The sequence below is a fragment of the Oryctolagus cuniculus genome, chromosome 18 (assembly GCF_964237555.1).
Source record: "Oryctolagus cuniculus chromosome 18, mOryCun1.1, whole genome shotgun sequence".
NCBI classification, from domain to species: Eukaryota; Metazoa; Chordata; class Mammalia; order Lagomorpha; family Leporidae; genus Oryctolagus; species Oryctolagus cuniculus.
In genome coordinates, this window is record NC_091449.1 from 17,446,607 (window position 1) to 17,468,204 (window position 21,598).

The following is a 21,598-nucleotide window of genomic DNA, read 5'->3' on the forward strand; positions in this document are numbered from 1 at the left end:
TGAGCTTTGAACCCCCTGGGCGGTTTAAAGGGCCCTGTGCCTCCATCAGCACCAGCAGGTGGTATCGGGAGAGAGGCATCTCCCCAGACTGAGTTGTCCCGAGCCCTTCCAGCCCCTGAGGCTGCAGCCCTACAGGCCCACACGCCGGGTCACCAAGGGGCGGTGCTGCTCTGCCTAGACCCTCCAGAGAGCTCCCCCAGCCTCCGATGCAGGAGCACAGTGTGTTGGCTCCAACAAGACGAGGGTGTCCATGGAAACGCTAGCAGAAGCGAGCCCGAGACAGCTGCTTGTGCTCTTATCTGGAACCCGGTGAGCAGCAAGACGAGTAACTTAATATCAGGTTATAACCATGAATAAAACCCCACATGTGAGTGCATCCTGATACAAACAGATGACTGCATAAGCAGACGGATGGAGAAGAGACAAATACTCCTGAGAGAGACCCTAAGTAGTCAATGGCTGACTCCGCTCCAGCAGGGGGAGCTACTGCCCCTCCCTGACAGATGTGGACAGTCCTCTGGTGATAACCCGTGGTCAGCCACAGCTGTCATGCACCTGGATGCCAGGTGACAAGAAGGGACCTGATTTCTTTGGTTTTCTTTCCAAACTCCTCAACCCTAGTCCAAACTCCAAAGAGAGCACAGTGTAGGGGACATTGGGTCATCCCTGGCCAGGCCTCCCCTAGAGTGGCAAGGTCAGAAAACCCAGGACAGGCTGAGAAAGCTCCCAGCCCCGAGGACAGGTGGACAACGGGCAGCTGGCACTCAGCTCTGGGTGCTTCTTTGCCAAAAGCAGTTGCCGGATGTGAATCCTGTTTGGCACAGGGTTCTCCCTGGGCTCGAAATAATTGTGTGTCTTTTCTGCTCTGATGCCCAGCAAACCGTATTCTGTCATTGTTGGTGATAGAGTGCCTCCAGCCAAAACAAAACAAAAGTGCTTAATCTTGAATTCACTTGGAAGGCAGAGTCACAGAGAGGCAGAGAGAGAGAGAGCGAGCGAGAGAGAGAGAGAGCAAGAATTTCAGTCCGTTGGTTCACTCCCCAAATGGCTGCAATGGCAGCTGGGCCTCCTCTGGGTCTCCCATTTGGGTGCAGGGGCCCAAGCACTTGGGTCATCTTCCACTGCTTTCCCAGGCCATTAGCAGAGAGCTGGATGGGAAGTGGAGCAGCCGGGACTGGAACTGGAGCCCACATGGGATACCGGCACAGCAGGCAGCAGCTTTACCCATTAAGCCACAACATGGACCCTAATTTTGACATATTGTGACATGTAAAACCTGCACTTTTAAAAATGTGAGGGGCTGGCTTGTGGCTCAGTGGGTTTAAAGCCCAGGCCTGTGGTGTTGGCATCCCATATGGATGCTGGCCAAGTCTGGCTGTTCTGCTTCCAATCCAGCTCCCTGCCATGGCCTGGGAAAGCAGTAGAAGATGGCCCAAGTCCTTGGGCCTCTGCACCTGCGTGGGGGACCCAGAAGAAGCTCTTGGCTTCTGGCTTCTAATCAGCACAGCTCCGGCCATTTTGGTCATTTGGGGAGTGAATCAGCAGATGGAAGACATTTCTCTCTCTCTCTTTCTCTATCTCTCTAACTCTGTCTTTCAAATAAATAAAATAAGTCTTTTTTTAAAAAAAATTAATGTGAGGCAATATCTACACATTCACAAAAGACCTTCAAAAACGTAGTGGAAGCTGCATTTTATGAAAAAGTCATGTGACTTTCGAAATTTTTGCACTGAAATAAGCTTACTGTTTTTTTTTTTTTTTAAGATTCGTTTATTTATTTGAAAGTCAGAATTACACACAGAGAGGAGAGGCAGAGAGAGAAAGAGAGACAGAGGTCTTCGATCTGCTGGTTCACTCCTCAACTGGCCCCCATAGCCACAGGTGTGCCGATCCGAAGCCAGGAGCCAGAGCTTCTTCCTGGTCTCCCACGCAGGTGCAGGGGCCCAAGGACTTGGGCTATCTTCTACTGCCTTCCCAGGCCATAGCAGAGCGCTGGATGGGAAGTGGAGCAGCTGGGACTCAAGCTGGCTCCCATATGGGATGCCAGCACTGCAGGAGGAGGCTTTAACTCACTACGCCAGAGCCACAGCACCAGCCCCAGCTTACTGTGTTTAAAAAGGAATTATTGGGGCCAGCGCAGTGGCCCAGTGGGTTAACGCCCTGGCCTTAGGGACCGGTGTCCCATATGGGCACCGGTTCTAGTCCCAGCTGCTCCTCTTATGATCTAGCTCTCTGCTATGGCCTGGGAAAGCAGTAGAAGATGGCCCAAGTCCTTGGGCCCCTGCACCCGTGTGGAAGGCACAGAAGAAGCTCCTGGTTCCTTGCTTCAGATCGGCTCAGCTCTGCCTGTTGCGGCCATCTGGGGAGTGAATCAGTGGATGGAAGACCTCTCTCTCTCTCTCTCTCACTGTCCACTCTGCCTGTCAAAGAAAAAAAATAGAGTAATTATCCAGACTTACTTCCTATAATTAATTGACTTTGACACTTATTATCAGGACTTCTACCATGCACTGCTCATTCAAAATATTTGATTCTGATTAATTTTTAGAAGCCTATAGTATTTCTTTTTTGTTTGTTTTTTCATCTATAGTATTTTGAGCAGGAGAATCTTCAGAGCCCATGATCCAGAGAATTCTTTCTGTGACTATCACATATTGGTTTTTTTGTTTTCCTTTTTAAATATTTATTTATTTATTTATTTATTTGAAAGGCGTAGTTACAGAGAGGCAGAGATAGAAAGAGAAAGAGAGAGAGAGAGAGAGTCTGCAAAATTACTCTTTTTTTTTTCTTTGACAGGCAGAGTGGACAGTGAGAGTGAGAGAGAAAGAGAGAGAGAGAGATAAAGGTCTTCCTTTGCCGTTGGTTCACTCTCCAATGGCCACTGCGGCTGGCGCACCACGCTGATCCGATGGCAGGAGCCAGGTGCTTCTCCTGGTCTCCCGTGGGGTGCAGGGCCCAAGCACTTGGGCCATCCTCCACTGCACTCCCGGGCCACAGCAGAGAGCTGGCCTGGAAGAGGGGCAACTGGGACAGAATCCGGTGCCCCAACCGGGACTAGAACCCGGTGTGCCGGCACCGCTAGGTGGAGGATTAGCCTGGTGAGCCGCGGTGCCAGCCTGGATAATTGCTCTAGATAAAGACACTGTAGGGGCTGGCACTGTGGCGTATTGAGTAAACCCGCTGCCTGCAGTGCCGGCCTCCCATACGGGCACTGGTTCCAATCCAGCTCCTCTCTTTTTTTTTTTTTAAAGATTTATTTATTTATTTGAAAGAGTTATATAGAAAGATAAGGAGAGAGAGAGAGAGAAAGAGAGAGAGGTCTTCCATCTGCTGGTTTACTCCCCAACTGGCCGCAACAGAGTGAGCTATTCCAATCCGAAGCCAGGAGATAGGAGCTTCCTCTGGGTTTCCCACATGGAAACATGCAGAGAGCTGGATTGGCAGTGGAGCAGCCGGGACTGGAACCAGCACCTCTGCTGTGGCCTGGGAAAGCAGAAGATGGCCCAAGCCCTTGAGAAACTGCACCGCATGGGAGACTGTGGGGAGCAACTCGGACTAGACTGTTACTGGAATTAAGACTTATTCTATGCATCTGCTCTCCCACAATATGGCGCTGAGAAGGGAGAAACAGCTTCTACGCAGCTGCCTCCAGTTCAACCAATAAACTGTAGGACCTGCTCCTGATTGGAGGAGAGCAGCGTACTCGGCGTGTGGGTAGCAGAGTTGGGATTGGCGGAAAAGGACTATGAAGGAGGAGAGAGACAACATGCACCAGGAACATCTATCTGAAGGAACACCTGTGCAGCCCCCGAGAGAGCCGGCCGGCGGTGTGCCGCTCCCCCGCGGAAGTGGGGAAGGTGGCAGGGGGAACTGCCCTTCCACAGAGGTGGAAGGGACGGTAGCCAACCCGGGAAGAACCAGCAGCAAACCCGGGGAGGGCCGAGCAGACAAAAGAACAGCGCAGGGTCCTGTGTCGTTCCTCCACAAAGAGGGGCAGCGACAGGAGACTGGTAAGAAGCTCTTGGCTCCTGGCTTCAGATTGGCACAGCTCTGGCTGTTGCGGCCAACTGGGGAGCGAACCAGCAGATGGAAGACCTCTCTCTCCCTGCCTCTGCTTCTTCTCTGTGTAACTCCGACTCTCAAATAAATAAATAAATCTTTTTTAAACAAGACATTGCAAATGTTAAAAATTAAAATTTAACCTGTTTTGTTAAAAACAACCTTTTAAAGATAAAAATAACGTGGTTTTTGTTCAATTATTCCAGACTATATTCTCACATATAGGGGTAGTGCTAGAAAGAATAGGAAAAAACATGAGAGGACAGAGTAAATACCTGAGATAATAGAGAAATATCTGTTCAAGTGCTTTTCAGTGCAAGAGTAGCTGGTAGAATTAAAGACAGCGTGTGATGTTACAAATCAGTCAGAAACAAGAGTGTAACTCCTCATGCAAAAGGGAGAGCACTGAAAGTAGCCATGAAACGTAAGCCAAAACCTTAGAAGAGAGTGACTGAAATTAGAACACACCAACCACAACCACAAAAAATGGGTTAAATTTATTATAAGAATCTCAGAGTAAAATTTTTTTTTTGACAGGCAGAGTGGAGAGAGAGAGAGAGAGAGAGAGAGAGAGAGAGAGAGAGAGAGAGAGAGAGATCTTCCTTTGCCGTTGGTTCACCCTCCAGTGACTGCTGCGGCTGGCGTACCACGCTGATCCGATGGCAGGAGCCAGGTAATTGTCCTGGTCTCCCATGGGGTGCAGGGCCCAAGCACCTGGGCCATCCTCCACTGCACTCCCTGGCCACAGCAGAGAGCTGGCCTGGCAGAGGGGCAACCGGGACAGAATCCGGTGCCCCGACAGGGACTAGAACCCGGTGTGCCAGCACTGCAAGGCGGAGGAATAGCCTAGTGAGCCAGGATGCCGGCCTGAACTCAGGTATTCTTATATAGGACCTGGCTGCAGCGGCTTTACCACTGCACCAAGGGCCTGCCCCCAATGTTTTTCTTAAGCTTTAGGTGTCTTCGCATCAGGAAAGGAGTGGCAAATCCAGACCCAAAATGCAAAGTCATTGTAATCAGTCATTGCTTTCTTTTTCCACTTAACGTGGCCAACTCTTCCCTGGGCTCTTCTGGGGTTCCTACAGACCACAGAGCCTGAACCCCAGCTGCTCTGCTCCAAAGTGGCCCAGACACCCAATGGGGACGATATGGCAGCACCATACTAAGTCTTCCTTTTTTCCACAACCTTGTTCTCTTTCTACCTTTTTATGTTGTAAAGTTTTAGAATTTTTATTTACATTTGTTTATTTGAAAGGCAGAGAGACAGAGATCTCCTGGCCACTGATCCATTCCCCAAATGTCTGCAACAGCCAGGGCTGGGCCAGGCTGAAGCCAGGAGCCCCAAACTCAATTTGGGTCTCCTGTGTGGGTGACAGGGATCCAAATATTTGGGCTATCACTTACTTCCTCCCAGGGTGTAGGCGAGCAGGAAGCTGGAATTCAAAGTGGAGCCAGGACTCAGATCCAGGCACTCTGATAGGGGCTACCAGCATACCAAGCTGTGTCTTCACTGCTGCACCAAATGTCCAAAACAATGGTGCAAGGTCTTTTAAAAAACAAAAAATCTTCCCATTAGCATCAGAGTTGGGGGAGGGGGGAGCAGGTTACAGGTACAGATTCTGAAACTCTGCAGTCTTAAGAGACTGGGTGGCTGCAGCCTCATTTTGAGTATCCATCCCAGTGCAACAGGAGAGAAACAGGACTCATTTAGAAAAATATCAAGCTCCTCACAACTGGACACGTGTCCATTTCTAGCTCCAAACCAATCAGGAGCGAGGAGTGTCAGATCCTAACCGGCAGTGACCCCTGCTGCCCTGGTAGGGACTCCTGAACGTTCAAGCATGCCCAAAATGGCCTCATGTGAACTTTCCGGGGTGATGGTATCAAGCACCATTGCTGTGGTGTGTCGTGTGCAAAAACAGTGAAAGCCAAATCAGCGGTGCCTGTGCAGATCACCTAGCTGGGTGCAACATGGTGTCCTGTGCCCAGGGGTTTGAGCCAGATTGAAGTGCCGTGTGCACTGGGGGAACAGGCACGCCTTCCCACCCCCATGAAAGCACCTGTTCGGCTCCCATAGGACAGCAAGTTGATGGAAGCTCACCCTGCTGTGCTGTCCGTGTGTTGGAGCATGAGCGCCCCATAAACCCTTCTGGGTTGCATATTGGCCCCTTGTCAATTTCTATCTGCAAGTGAGCCAAAGATCCTGGGCTTGGTAAGGCCACTGTGATGTACAAATAGTTCCACTTTCTGGAAGCAGGTTTGTGACAATGTTTCAGGATCACCTTTTGCAGCATGAGTTAATCAAAGAAAAAAAGACAAAGGTTGTCCTTTGCATTCTTCATTAAAAAAATTTTATATATTTGAAATGCAAAATGAGAGAGAGAGAGAGAGCAGGAAGGAGGGAGGGAGGGAGGCAGGGAGGGAGAGAGAGATCTTTCATCCACTGGTTCATTCCCCAAGTGCCCTCAGTAGCAGGGCCGAGTTGGGCTGAAAGCAGGAAATACAGCTGCATCTCCCACGTGGGTGGCAGGAACCCAAGCACCTGGGCCTTCCCCTGCTGCTTCTCATGCACATCGCAGGAAACTGAACCCAAGTGCAGACGGACACCCCACGCAGGGGCTCCAGCCACCGCGCTGGCACATCGCCTGCCCGTGTTCTCCACCTCCTTTCAGGCTCGGGACCTTCCACGTCTCACCTGTCGACAGGTGTGCTGGCCTGCCAGGTATGTAGCCTGCTTCCTCGCCCCCCCCCCCAGCACCAGGTGAACACCACGCTCCCCATCAGCAGCTTCCTGCCTAACTCGCAGGCGCACACCACACACCTGTGGGCCCTGTAGAATCAAGCTTTTTTTTTTTCCTTGAATTTTTATTTTTTTTAAAGGTTTACTTGAAAGTCAGTTACCGAGAGAGCCGAGCTTATTTTTTTAAAACTGGAGGCTTACCTGAACATCTTGCTCTCCCAGTACAGAACCTAACAATTCCCATGCTCTCTCTAATCTGGTCTTCCACTATTTTGTTATTTCCACATAGAGCTTAAGAAACCTTGCGCCCACCCCCACCCCCCATTGAAATACTAAGGAATTCAGCTGTAAAAGCTTCCTGGGGGGGGGTGTCGAGGTTTCTTTCATTTTTTAAAAAAATATTATTTATTTATTTGAGTGCTAGTTAGAGAGAGAGGGAAAGACAGAGAGAAAGGTCTTCCATCAGCTGGTTCACTCCGCAGATGGCCAGAGCTGGGCCAATCAGAAGCCAGGAGCTTCTTCTGGGTGCGGGGACAGAGCCTTCCAAGTGAGAACTCTGGTGGCTGCTTCAGTCACAGGAGCTGCAGACCCCGGCCCACTCAGAGGACGGGGTCGTGCACACTTCCGCTAAGACAAGCAAGCCCCGCACAGAGACCTGGGGAGCGCGGCCCGCTGGACGCTGGGGGTGGACAGCCCAGCAGGCCCCGCGCGCTCCCGGCGGGGAGGCCAGCCCAGGTCCCCAAGCCCCCGGGCGCCCCGCGGCCCAGGAAGCGAGCCGCGGCCCAGGACCGCGGGACCCCACGCCCCTCCCCGCCGCACGGCGGCGCTGCGCAAGGCCGGCCGTTGTCCGGGGCCGTTGGGCGCCCACGTGGCTTCTGGACGCCTGGAGGCCGGCGCGGGGGCGGGCGCCATTACGAGAGGCCGGGGGCGCGGGGTGGAGCCGACGAGGAGCCCAGAGCGCGCCCGCGGCGGCGGCGTCGGGTGGGAAGACGAGGCGCGGCACTGGGGGGCGTGGCGGCCGGCCTGCAGGCGGGGGCGCGTCCAGGGCAGGAAGCTGGAGTCCCCGCGGAGCTGGTGGGCACGGCCCCCGCAGAGGCCTGAGGCTTCCGGCGCGACGGCAGGGGCCGCCCCCGGGGCGGCGGCGGTGGCCGCGCGGCTCGCCACGCCCGCCATGCTCGCCGCCGGGCGCGTCGTCCAGGGCAAGCGGGCCAGAGGCGCGGCGAACGGCGAAGATGCTCGAGGTCCTGGTGCTCCAGGTGAGCAAGCGGCCCGCGCAGGGACGGTCGGGCCCGGGTCGGTGCAGGCGGGAGGCTGGAGTGCGGGTGGGGGTCGCTTCAGAAGGGGGCGCGTGCGCTGTTCCCGACGACCCCGGAGGGCGGTTGCTGCGAGCTGTCTCGCACTAGGTGTGCGTTCCTGACTCGGGCACGTTGGCAGGTGTGTCGGTGCCCCGCACACCCCAGCCCACGTCCGCCCTAGGTTAGGGCCCTCGCGGGGAACCGTGGACCTGGCTCCCGCCCTTCCCCCGCCGCCCTCGGGGCTCGGCTTCCGGGACCCCCCTGCCCCCCCCCCACGCCGCCCTCTCCTCACGCGGGTGTCCTGGTCCCCGGGGCGGGCATGGGCCGCCACCTTGGAGACTTGAGGTGCCGGGAGGGCTCCCGAGGAAGCCGGAGGGGAGGCGCTGGAGGAGGGAGTTTACAAACCGGAGCCAGGGTGTGGGATGGGGAGGGGCGCCGCGAAGGAGGGGGATGGGTGGTGTCTGTGTTCTGTGGGTTCACCCGACCAGAGCGTCACACACCCCCGAAGCCGCTGACTCCTTGCAAGGAGGCCTGGCTCAGACTTTTCAATTTGTTTTATTTATTTCACAGAGTTAGAGACAGTGAGAGACACAGACAGACAGACAGAAAGGTCTTCCTTCCGTTGGTTCACTACCCCCCCCCCCCCCCCACAAATGGCCGCCACGGCCGGCGTGCTGCGCCGATCAGAAACCAGGAGCCAGGTGCTTCCTCCTGGTCTCCCATGCGGGTGCAGGGCCCAAGCACTTGGGCCATCCTCCACTGCCCTCCCGGGCCACAGCAGAGAGCTAGACTAGAAGAGGAGCAACTGGGACTAGAACCCGGCGCCCATATGGTTCGCTGGCGCCCCAGGCAGAGGATGAACCAAGTGAGCCATGGCGTCGGCCTCGGCTCTCAGACTTTGAAGGGATTTCAGGTCTCCCTGGGAGGCTCCTCTGCACTAGTCAATGTTCTCCATCAGTCCTAAATATGTCAGTCCCAATTCCTTCCTGTGAAAGGGCTCTCACCCATCCTGCCACGTGCACGCCCGTGGGTGCAGGACTTGGGCAAGAAGTGCTGGACTCGTGCCCTCCTGCTTGGGAACCCGTGTGTGTGTTGGGCCCTGGAACCAGCTTATGTCCCCCCTCAGCTCTGCCCGGCCTCCACTTATGACTGCGACCTGGCTCACCCTTGGAGCAAATCTTCTGCCCCTTATAGGAGTATGTGCCCCAGTGAGGTCCAGGTTCCGGCTGTCCTGATCCAGATTGATGTGGCATTTCCATGGATACGGTGCCCCCTCCCACCCTGTGCCCATCAACAGGTGATGGGGTACCCTCAGGGTGGTGTGCATGTAGGATGGGAAATTATTTAGCTTTCACATTGTTTAGTTTTGAGGTGTCCTCTTACACATGAGGATGTCATATGAAGTGAGGTGAGCCAAGCAGAAAGGCCCACGTGCTGTATGATTCTGTGGGCGAGTTGAATGGCAGCTGCCAGAGGTTGGGTTTGTGCGTACAGGGCAGATTCAGTTTTGCAAGGTGAGGAATTCTGGAGATGGCTGGTGCTCATGGTTGCACAACAGTGCCAGTCTACGTAATGCTACTGAACTGTACACTTAAAATTGCCCAAAAGGATGAATTTTATCTGGAGTTTGCCACGACTTTTTAAAAAGATTAACTTATTTGAAGAACAGAATGACAGAGACCAACAGAGAGGGAGGTCTTCCATCCACTGGTTCATTCCTCAAATGGCCGCAACAGCCAGATCTGGCAGAGTCTGAAGCCAGGAACCAGGAGCTCCATCCGGGCCTATCATGTGGGTGGCAGGGGACCAAGCACTGGGACCCCGAGGCACATTCCCAGGGAGCTGGATCAGAAGTGGAACAGGTGGGACTCAAACTGGTTCTTGGTGGTCATGAGACAGGAACCCGGCAGAGAAGAGAAGCAGCGACCCAGAAGACAGCGGCCTCCCTGGGTGACGCAGACAGAGGCGAGAGCTGTACCTGGAGAGCCGCATCACCAGGAGCCCTGTAGCAGGGCAGCTGTGCTGTTCCTGAAGAGTCCGGCCTGCAGGAGACTCTGCCACATCTGGCGGGGCCGAGACCTCTCCTGGCTAAGGAGGGCAGAGAAGAGCTGTTGGCTGCCAGGAATGGGAGGAGGGCTCGCACGCCCCAGCTGGTTAGGTGCCGCGTGTGATGTCTGCATCGCACCTCAGGGTGCCTGTTCAGATCTGACCGCTCAGCTTCTGGTCCAGCTTCCCGTGTGCTCACATGGGAAGGCAGCGTATGATGGCCCAAGGACTTTGACCCCTGCCCCTGTGTAGGAGGTCAGAGTGGAGTTCCTTCCCTCCTCCCAGACTTGGCTGTTGTGGGCATTTGGGGAGTGAACCAGCAGATGGAAGAGCTCTCTCCCCATCCCCCACCTTGCTCTTGCTGTCCGTCTCTCTCTGTCACTCTGCTTTTCAAATACATAAGTACACACAGCATATATGAGGAAAGCAGCCCGGGCCACACACTTCTGTGTTTGAAATCTGGGAGGCCGTAGCACCCTGATGGCTGGGCACGTGGCCTTGGAGAGTGGCAGAAAGCAGTAGTCCTCGGCCTTCCCTGGGAAGCTCCTGGAGGAACTGGCAACTAGAACTGTGTGTGTTGCTGTCTGCAAAAACTGGGCCTGGCTTGCATTTTACAGGTTTTAGGAGCAGATTTCATTTAAAAAAAAAAAAATTCTAGCAGCCTCAACATTTAACAATAAAAAAAATTATTTATGTATTTTCATTGGGAAGACAGGTCAGCAGAGTTCTTCCATCTGCTGGTTTACTCCAGAATGCCCACAGCAGCCAGGGCTGGGCCAGGCCAAAGCTAGGAGCCTAGAGCTCAGTCCTGGTCTCCCACGTGGGTGACAGCGCCACAGTGCTTGAGCCATCATCTGCTGCCTGACCAGTAGGCATGTTGGCAGGAAGCTGGATTGGTGGTTGTGTGGCCTTGATGTGAACCAGGCACTCTGAGTATCCCAAGCCGTGACCTGACTGCTGCCCCAAACGCCCACCCCTAAGAATGATTTGTAAACGTCTTTCCTAAATTACTCTTTGGAAAATTTTCAAACACAAAACAGCATCATGAATACCTGTGTGTACTACACCCACACTAACTGGTTGGTAACGCTTTGCTGCGTTTGCACTTCAGAAATATGTGTATGTAAAAATTACTTTTTCTTTTTTGGTTGAGCCATTTGAGAATGAGTCTAGAACTCAGAGCACTTAAGTGATTTTTCTAGGAACAAAGACTTCCTCTTATAGAACTGTAATGTAATCATCACACTTGAGAAATTTAATGTTGGTGCAACTCTGTTACCTGATACACAGTCTGTACTCCCTTTGTCCTCATAAGGTCTACTGTAGCTTGTTTTTTCTGATAAAGAACCCAGAACTACACATGCATTTAATTGTCATGGCCTTGTAGAGTTCATGCAGGCAGTACATTGGTCTATCTTTGATGATACTGAAATTTCTGAAGACTAAGGGCAGTCACTTTGCAAAGTATTCCTCAATAATTATAATTATATTAATATATTTAGGTTAGACATTTTTAGTAAAAATGCTACATAAGTTATGCCACGTCAGAGGACAAGATGTTTTAAAAAAAAAATTGATGCTGGGGCCAGCATTGTGGTATAGCAAGGTAAGCTACCACCTGTGATGTCAGGACCCCATATGGGCACCTGTTCAAATCTCGTCTGCTCCACTTAAGATCTAGCTCCCTGCTAATGTGCCTGGGAAAGCAACAGAAGATGACACAAGTGCTTGGGCCTCTGCCACCCATGTGGGAGACCCAGATGAAGCTCTTGGCTTCAGCCTGGTCCAGCCCTGGTCATTGCAACCATTTGGGGAGTGAGTGAATTGGTGGGTGGAAGATCTCTCTCTGCCCCCCTCTCTGCCTCCCTCCCTCTCTAACTCTGCGTTTGAAATAAATAAGTAAATCTTTTTTAAAAATTCAGATTAATTTAAAAATTTTAACTTTTTATTAGAAAATGCATTGGAGATGCAGAAAAGTGTGGAAAATAGTATCAATATTGGGACACCCACCAAACTCTTATTTATTTGAAAGGTAGAGACACAAGGAGAGACAGAGCTCTCCCATCCCTTTGTTCACACCCCAGATGCCCACAGTAGCCAAGGCGGGGCCAGGCCAAAGCTTGGAGCTGGGAACTCAACCTGAGTCCCCCACACTGAGGACAGGGACCCAGTCACTCAAGCCATGGTCAAGAGGCCTCCTAGAGTGTGCACTGATTAGCAGCAAGCTGGAATCTGCATCAGAACGTGCACGGAAACCTAAGCACTCCCATGTGGAACGCAGACCCTGCCTGAGGATTCACTGCTATGACAAAAGCCCACCCCTATTTTTTAATTGATGTATAATTTATTTACAGAAAAATTCATTCCTTTTTGTGTAGACTTCTGTATTTTGAAAAATGCATAGCATCGTGAAATCACCCCAACAGTCAAAATGCCAAATTGTAGCCATTCTAGTAGGTGGGCAATGGTATCTCATTGTGGTACTAATTTGCATTTCCTTGTCACCAGCTTGTTTGCCATCTTTGGTGAGGTATATGTTAAGATTTGTACATTCTTCTAATAATTATGAACTCCTTAAAGTTCTTTATATATTACAAAGTTCTTTGTTAGATGTATGATGTGTGAATACTTCCTCCCAGTTTCCTTTCTCTTATGTTTTTCAAGGAGCAGAAGGTTTTAATTTGGATGGACTTTAATTTATCAGTCTTTGCTTCTATGAATTACACTTTTGGTAGTGTTATCTTTGTCTAATTTAGCCACAAAGGTTGCCTCCTATTCTTTTAGGAGTTTCACATTTAGCTATGTGATCCATCTGACTTAATTTTTTTGTTTGGGGTCAGGAATGGATGGAGGTTTTGTTTTATTTGCATGTGGGTATCTAATTGCTGCAGGACCATTTGTTGAAAAGAGTATACTGTGTACATTGCATTCCTGTGTGCCTTTATCAAACAGGAGCTGACCATGTTCGCGTGTGTCCCTTTGTGTGTGTGTGTCCTATGGAGCTCAGCACCTGTGCTTTCTCCAGCGCCACCCTCGCCTGATGGCTGTAGTCTCACAGCTGAGACTGGGACTTGAGGTCGGATAGTGAGCCCTCCAGTTGTGTTCTTCTTTCTCATGATTATTTAGGCTGTTCGAATTCCTTTGATTTTATTTAACCAAAGATTTATTTTTATTTATTTGAAAGTGAGAGTTACAGAGAGAGGTAGAGCCAGAGAGAGAGGTCTTCCCTCTGCTGGTTCACTCCCCAAATGACTGCAATGCCTAGAGCTTATCTGATCTGAAGCCAGGAGCTTCTTCCAGGTCTCCCACGCAGGTGCCGGGCCCCAAGGACTTGGGCCATCTTCTGCTGCTTTCCCAGGCCATAGCAGAGAGCTGGATCGGAAGTGGAGCAGCCAGGACTCAAACTGATGCCTATATGGTTTGCCATTGCTGCAGGCTGTGGCTTTAACCCGCTGCGCCACAGCACCAGCCCCTAATTCCTTTGTCTTTCCAAGGAGGATCTCATTATTAGCATGCTGATTTGTAACCACCCCTTCCCTGCAAAAATCAACCAGTAAAACCTGTTGGAATTGCGTTGTGTTTCTAGAGCACTTCAGGGGAAAACAGCCGTTTCTTAATTATGGCCCCCACAGGTGCTAGGGGGCATCCCACCCCCAGCACTGCGCAGCATCTCATGAACAGCCTCCATTACTGTCAGCCACCCCTCAAGGCGCATAGCCCATGGTGCTGAGGGTCCAGTTGGGCCCTCTGCTGAGGTGGATGGGCAACCCCTGCCCCAAGGGTGACCTTTTTCGTTTGATCAGTAATTGTTTTTATGATCTTGTCCTCATCACCTATTTGTATACAAAAGTTGCTTAAAATTTTAAAACCAATCTAAAGAGACAAAAACTAAAGGATCGCTGCATTTATTTTATTGGGCAGCTGTTCCCTCAAGCTTCGGCCCTGGGTAAGTCAGTCCACTTCCGGAGTTTCTCTGCAGCCACCGGCCCTGCTGGTCTCTTTAGGGCTGACCCTCCTGTGTCAGAGGCTCAGCTTGTACAGTATTGCTGGATTTGAGCTGCACTCCAGTTTCAGGCCACCTGCCTGTCTGTGTTGTGGTGGGTCCAGGGAGCTATCTTGAGGACTTTGACTGTAGTAGGGGTGGATGGAACAAGGGTCTGTTTATTTCTAAGAATTTGTTTTATCTGTTTGAAGGCTTTTTTATTTGATTTAAAGATTTTATTTATTTGAGAGGTAGAGTTAGACAGTGAGAGGGAAAGACAGAGATAAAGGTATTCCTTCCGTTGTTTCACTCCCCAATTTGCCACAATGGCCAAAGCTACGCCGATCCGAAGCCAGGAGCCAGGAGCTTCTTCCTGGTCTCCCACGTGGGTACAGGGGCCCAAGGGCTTGGGCCATCTTCTATTGCTTTCCCAGGCCATAGCAGAGAGCTGGATCGGAAGTGGAGCAGCTGGGACTCGAACCAGCGCCCATCTGGGATGCCAGCACTTCAGGCCAGGGTGTTAACCCGCTGCACCATAGCGCCAGCCCCGAGAAGTCTTTTTTAAAATAGAGGACTTTTCCCCCACTTTGTGGCTTTCTAAGTCTGGAATTTGCAGGTCTAACAAGCAAATTAGATACAACAGGATCTAAAACAAAAAGATTGAATCATTATTAGAGTACCTAGGAAATGTGTTCTCTAAACCAGGAGCAGGTTTTCTCACAGAGAGAGGCATGTAGGCCTGGCCAGGTACGTATGAGGCCCAACCTCTCTCTGTCTTTACATGGGATAGTGGAAGAGACATCATAAGAAAGGTGTGAACCTCATGAGGGAAGACGCCCTGTTGACTCCATTACCTAGGCGGCCTGGGAGAAGAGCTGGCTTGAACAGGAGGGTAGTACAGAAGAGGCGGCACTTCTGAAAGGAAGATTGCAGTCCTGCCTGTCCTGACCCGAGGCCTTGCCCTCAATGGCAGTAGTTATCTTGGAAGCTGGCAGAGTAAAGGGCTCTTTGAGCTTGGAGCCAGTAGGATCTGTGGTTCTAACCTGGGATCCCTTCAGCCCCAAGGCAATTCCATTCACCCAGCTCTTGACAGAATTTGGTAGAGGCTGGCTTTTTTTCAGGATGGCTGTTTGCCCCATCTCCTGGCTTTCCAAATTGAAGCCTGATGCCATTTGGGGTAGACTGGCCTCACTGGGTCTCTTTGATGGCAGAACACTATGTAAAGTAGCTATTAGTTGGCTTGACAGCTATCTTTACATTCCTCCTGCTAAAGCAGACCACAGAGGCATCCTCTAGGATGTCAGTTAAGGGGTTGTTGAGTTCTGTCCTTAATCTTTGGTGGCTGAGCTAGAAGTCTGTAGTCACAGGCATGTTTTGACAGTTTTTTTTTTTTTTTTGAAACAATGCAATGCCCATGAGGAGAGCTATGTTCTTTAAGTACGATCAAAACATGAAGATCATTTACCTAATTTGTCTATAAATTTTGTTATTAATTTGCCAAAGAACAACTTTAAATTGGACTTTAGGGAGCAATGAGCACTGTATTATACCTCTAACTATATTGTTTTTAGATAAATAGTATACCTTTATGGTTGCAAATACCTAACACAAGTGCAACTTGTTTGACCAGCAGACCCAAATGCAAACATGTCAATGACTTAAAAAAATTTTTTTTTAGTTTTTCTGTACCAACAAATTGAGAACAGCCTATTTATCATATTTATTTAAGTCAGGTGCACCAGAAAGGTAATTTGTGTTAATTTAGCAGTATTATATGAGTGTTTTTTTTTTTTTTTTGACAGGCAGAGTGGACAGTGAGAGAGAGAGACAGAGAGAAAGGTCTTCCTTTGCCGTTGGTTCACCCTCCAACGGCCGCCGCGGTCGGCGCGCTGCGGCCGGCGCACCGCGCTGATCCGATGGCAGGAGCCAGGAGCCAGGTGCTTTTCCTGGTCTCCCATGGGGTGCAGGGCCCAAGCACCTGGGCCATCCTCCACTGCACTCCCTGGCCACAGCAGAGAGCTGTCCTGGAAGAGGGGCAACCGGGACAGAATCCGGCACCCCAACCGGGACTAGAACCCGGTGTGCCAGCGCCGCTAGGCGGAGGATTAGCCTAGTGAGCCGCGGCGCCGGCATTATATGAGTGTTTTTTATCCATAAGCAATCAAAACCGTTTTTAATAATTTTTATATAGACATACAATCTGCACATAAGTACCTGGCTCCTGCCATCGGATCAGCACGGTGCGCCAGCCACAGCAGCCATTGGAGGTTGAACCAACAGCAAAAAGGAAGACCTTTCTCTCTCTCTCTCTCTCTCTCTCTCACTGTCCACTCTGCCTGTCGGAAGAAAAAAAAAAGAAAAGAGGAAAAAAAAAATTAATGGGGCTAGCTGTGGTGCAAAGGGTTAACGCCCTGGCCTGAAGTGCGGACATCTCATATGGGCGCTGGCTCCTGGCTTCAGATTGGCACAGCTCCAGCCATTGCGGCCAATTGGAGAGTGAACCAGCAGATGGAAGACCTCTCTCTCTAACTCTGACTTTCAAATAAAGAAATCTTAAGAGTGTTAATTTTTTTAAATCTATGATGTCAGTGACCCCCCGAGGCTCTTGACATGAGCTGCCTAGACTAAGGAAGCCTTTTGAGTCCACAACTCTCAGTATTTGGACAAGGCCATAAGCAAAGTGGAAGTTCTCTCCTCCCTTTAGAGAAAAGTACATCCTCTTTTGATGGCTGCTTCTTTTCACTGGGGCCTCACGGAGATCCTTCATGTAAAACATTTTTTGCCACAGTGTCTTGGCTTTCTATGCTTGACATGTAAAACAAGTCCATATTTAAACAGACTTTTAAAACTTTAAAACTTTTAAAACTCAGCTGTTTTTAAACAAGTAGAACTTAATGAGACAAAGATTATCTCAGTAGGATACAAAAAGACTATTTTCCCAAATATCTATTAACACTTATGTATTTCATCAACCTCATTGCTTTTACAGAGGATCAGATTTTAATCTTACGTCAAAAAAAAAAAAAACAGATTGATAACTTTTGTAGCTAACAAGAAAATTTTATAAGCATTTAAGACTTCCACACACCTTTTGCAGCTTACCTAAACCATTTTATCTTTTCCATTCCAATCTTACAATCCATGTCCTTTCTTTATTATTTCACTAAGAAGCACAGTTTTGACTTGGCCAGAGACTAGTTAAAGCAGTGAAAACAGATTTTATTCAGTACCTCCTGAGGAGAGCTGAGCTCCATCACCAGTGGTGCGGAGGTGCCTGGGTGTTTTAAAGGGAGGGCTGGGGTTGGCACAGCTCAAGGGAAGAGTGAGAAGAGGTCATTCAGGGTAAATGCGGTGATCCCAGCTGTGTGTGCTAGCTGGAAGTTATGGAAGTTAGCACGCTGTCTTCTTGCAGAAACTGGCATGGCGGCCCTGGCCTCATAGGAGTGGCTACTGAGCAGGGACACACTTACAGATTTGTAAGCTTTTTTGAGTGAAGTCTCTAAGAACGGAAGGTTGGGGCCTGCCTCAGATGATAGCCTGAACAGTCAGTTCTTCTGGCATTGTGGAGCTTTCTCAGGCTGGCAGGCAGGCAGGCAGGCTTGCTTATTTATTTATCCATTTTATTTAAGAGTAACAGGGGGCGGGGGAGAGAAATAGCTCTTATCTACTGATACACTTCCCAAACGCCTGCCATGGCCAGGACTGGACTGAAGCCAAAGCTGGCAGTAGGGAACCCATTCCAGGTCTCCTGCATGGGTAGCAGGAACCCAGTTGGGCCATCACTGCTGCCTCCCAGGCTCTGCATTAGCAGGAAGCTGGAGTCAGGAGCTGGAACTGAATATTGAATCTTTAGCACTCTGGCGGGGGGATTCAGTGAGTGTCATGACTGTTAGGCCACATGCTCACCACTCAAGTGAGCACTTTAATGAATAATTGCAGTCATCCCAGGGTTGTGGCCTTGTGCTGCTGGAAGCTGGAATCTGGTTGTCTCTGAGTGCGAAGGACTGAATGGAGCCACATGCCCGGAGTGCTGTTTCTAGGGGCAGCAGCTGTAACTGCGTGCTCCTCTGAGCCCTGCACTGCTCACTTACTCAGTACTCCTTGCTGTCTCCCCCATTGCCGTTCAGGACTTGGCAAGGGTGGGAGGGGTGTTGATGTGCAGACATCAGGGCTCCCTCTATGGCTCTATTTCAGAATTTCTCCCCCTAATCCTCACTGGCACCGACAGCTCTGATTCCCCGAGCCACAGTGTGACTTTGTGTTGAGTTGTTGCCACTCTGTACAACTGGGAGGTGTTCTGGGAAGTGCCCAGTGAAGTTCCTTCTTTCGAGGGTCAGCTCTCCAGTGTCTGTTGCTTTTGCTAGCTCTTCATTTATTTTGTGTTTTTTCAGGGTTCATAATTGTGCTGTGTGTGTAACTTATACACTATTTTGCCCTTGCCAGAATGACTGCTATTCATTTTCCAGTTATTTATTATCAGAATAGTCAAACATTCAGAAAAATAATACGATTACTAAGGTGAACTCTTCTATTCCTGCCACTGGTAACTTAGACTCCATATCTCTGGGTGTTTCTGCTTCCATACCTTTTCAGTAGACAGAGTTAGGAAAAACCTCTGAAAAATCATGAGTTCTGGCCGGTGCCATGGTTCACTTAGCTAATCCTCCGCCTGTGGCGCCGGCACCCCAGGTTCTAGTCCCAGTTGGGGCGCTGGATTCTGTCCCGGTTGCTCCTCTTCCAGTCTAGCTCTCTGCTGTGGCCCGGGAAGGCAGTGGAGGATGGCCTATGTCCTTGGGCCCTGCACCTGCATGGGAGACCAGGAGGAAGCACCTGGCTCCTGGCCTCAGATTGGTGCAGCATGCTGGCTGTAGCGGCCATTTGGGGGGTGAGCCAACAGAAGGAAGACCTTTCTCTATCACTAACTCTGCCTGTCAAAAGAAAAAAATCGTGAGTTCTTTTTTAAAATTTAATTTTATTTATTTGAAAGAGTTACAGAGAGAGGTAGAGACAGAAAGAGAGATCTTCCATCTGCTGGTTCATTCCCCAGATGGCTGCAACGGCCGGAGCTGTGCCAATCCGAAGCCAGGAGCTTCCTCCAGGTCTCCCACGTGGGTGCAGGGGCCCAAGGACTTGGGCCATCTTCTACTGCTACCTCTCTCTGTAACTCTTTCAAATAAATAAAATTAAATTAAAAAAAAAAAACTCACGATTTTTTTTTTTTGACAGGCCACAGCAGAGAGCTGGATCGGAAGTGGAGCAGCCGGGACTCGAACCGGCACCCATATGGAATGCTGGCGCTTCAGGCCAGGGCTTTAACCCACTGCACCACAGCATCGGCCCCAAATCATGAGTTCTTAGTGATGTTGTCAATCAAACTTAATTTTGGGGGGCTGGTGCTGTGGAATAATAGGCTAAGCCTTTGCCTGTGGTGCCGGCATCCCTTATGGGCGCCAGTTCATGTCTTAGCTACTCCTCTTCTATCCAGCTCTATTGTATGGCCTGGAAAAGCAGTAAAACATGGCCCAAGTATTTGGGCCCCTGCACCTGCATGGGAGTCCCAGAAGGAGCTCCTGGCTCCTGGTCTTGGATCTGCCCAGCTCTGGCCATTGTGGGCATTTTGGAAGCGAACTAGCGGATGAAAGACCTTTTTCTCTGTCTCTCCCTCTCTCTGTAACTCTACCTCTCAAACAAATAAAATCTTTTAAAAAATTTAATTTTCCATTTTATAATTCTTTCCCCTAACAATAAAAATCTTGGTTTCTAATAACAATAGTAGATAAGACCCATTCAGAGAAGTCTAAGTTTCATCCTTATTCTTTCCACTCCATTCTTTTCTCCTGTAGGAGGTAATCTGTATTTGTTTTGGTTCATCTGCTGTCATTTAAAAAAATATGAGCAGGCTGTATATATATTCATACTTATTTTTCTTACACAAAAAGAATACTAAAAATGTTCTGAACCTTTTGTATATATGGATGTTTTAATAGGTATTTTAATAAGAAGAATATGTTTAATATTTATATTTTTAAGCTACAGGAGACCAAATAGAACTGATTGCTTTTTGAGTTGTACTACATAATTGAGAATTGCATATTATTGATTACATGTTTTAAATTTTATCTTTGGCTCTTTGGTATGACCATTTAAGAGAAAGGTAGTTGTCAAAAATGATAGATCACTTAAATTAGAAAGTTACATGGTTCTGAGGTTTATTTGGTTTTAAAAGAAATCATGCATTATTTTATAATCTTCTAAAAATTCTGCAGGTTGAAGATCCAGATTGCTTCTGGGTTATTATAAAAGGATGTAGTCCCTTTTTGGATCATGAAGTCGACTATCAAAAACTAAATAGCGCCATGAATGACTTCTATAACAGCATGTGTAAAGATACAGAAATAAAACCATTAATGTTGGAAGAAGGACAGGTATGTATCTGAATGTGCTTTATTTATTGTATCTTTATTATTGTTTAACGATTTATTTAGTTGAAAGGCAAAGTTAGAGGGACAGATAGATCTTCCATCCTCTAGGTCAACCCCCAAATGGCCTTAATGACCAGGACTGGGCCAGGCCGAAGCCAGGAGTCAGGAGTTCCATCTGGATCTCCCACGTTGGTGCAGGGACCCAAGGACTCAGACCATCTTCCTTTGCTTTCGCAGGCTCATTAGCAGGGAACCAGACTGGAAGTGGAGCAGCCGGAACTGGAACCAGCACCAGCCTTTAATTATCCTATCTTGAAACACTAATCAGGATGTAGGGGTGGGTGTTTGGCCAGGTAGTTGAAACACCACCATGTTAGAGTGTTTGCATTCGGTTCCTGATTCTAGCTTCCTGCTAATACACAGACCCTGGGAAGCACCAGATGATAGATAGCTCCAGTAATTAGGTCCCTGTTACCCACCTGAGAGACCTGGATTGAGTTCCTAGCTCATAGCCTTCACCCTGTCCCCCCCCAGCTGTTGTGGTCCTTGGGGAGTGAATCATTGGGTGGGAGTGCTCTGTCTACCAGATAATTGTTAAAAATATTTCAGGAGCTTAGAATGATGAATGTGATTAGAGTATTTTAACGTTCATGGTTGTTGCCTTGTGTTAGGTTTTTGGGTTGCATGAGACTCAGGCTGATGGTGGCAGGGGGTGGTGCTTGTGTAGGTCCAAGTGGGGCCTTGGGATAGATGCCATCCAGATCCAGGTGTTAGGGCCGTCTTCCTGGCGGTGGGAGCCAGGGCAGGTATACGGACCTTGGCAAAGAGGACCTGGGGTTTTCGGTTCTGGGCCAGTGCCTCCCTCTTTGGTTGCTCATGGCTTTGACTGACTTGGGATTTGACTGACTTGGGATTGTTTCTGCTCTGTGCTCCACATCAGGGCTTCTTTGCTTTCGTGCAGCCTCAGCCACCATTGCTGTGGTCTGATTTTCTCTTGGGTCAGCCATGTTCCAAGTGTGAACTTCGGTAATAGCATGGAGGGGAAGGACATGAA

At 49.7% G+C, this 21,598-nt stretch overlaps 2 protein-coding genes across 2 annotated transcripts in view; both read left to right on the top strand.

The window, feature by feature from the left end:
* Positions 1-21,598, top strand: part of LOC138846458 (TBC1 domain family member 3D-like) — a 137,463-nt gene that overhangs the window by 96,448 nt on the left and 19,417 nt on the right. The gene's annotated exons all lie outside the window — the stretch shown is intronic.
* The window catches only part of LOC103347487 (TBC1 domain family member 3D), a 94,233-nt gene continuing 80,240 nt past the window's right edge, over positions 7,606-21,598 (top strand). The window contains exons 1-3 of the mRNA XM_070062359.1: positions 7,606-8,055; positions 13,093-13,216; positions 20,389-20,547. The gene's annotated coding sequence lies outside the window, so the exon portion shown is untranslated. The remainder of the gene's footprint in view (positions 8,056-13,092; positions 13,217-20,388; positions 20,548-21,598) is intronic.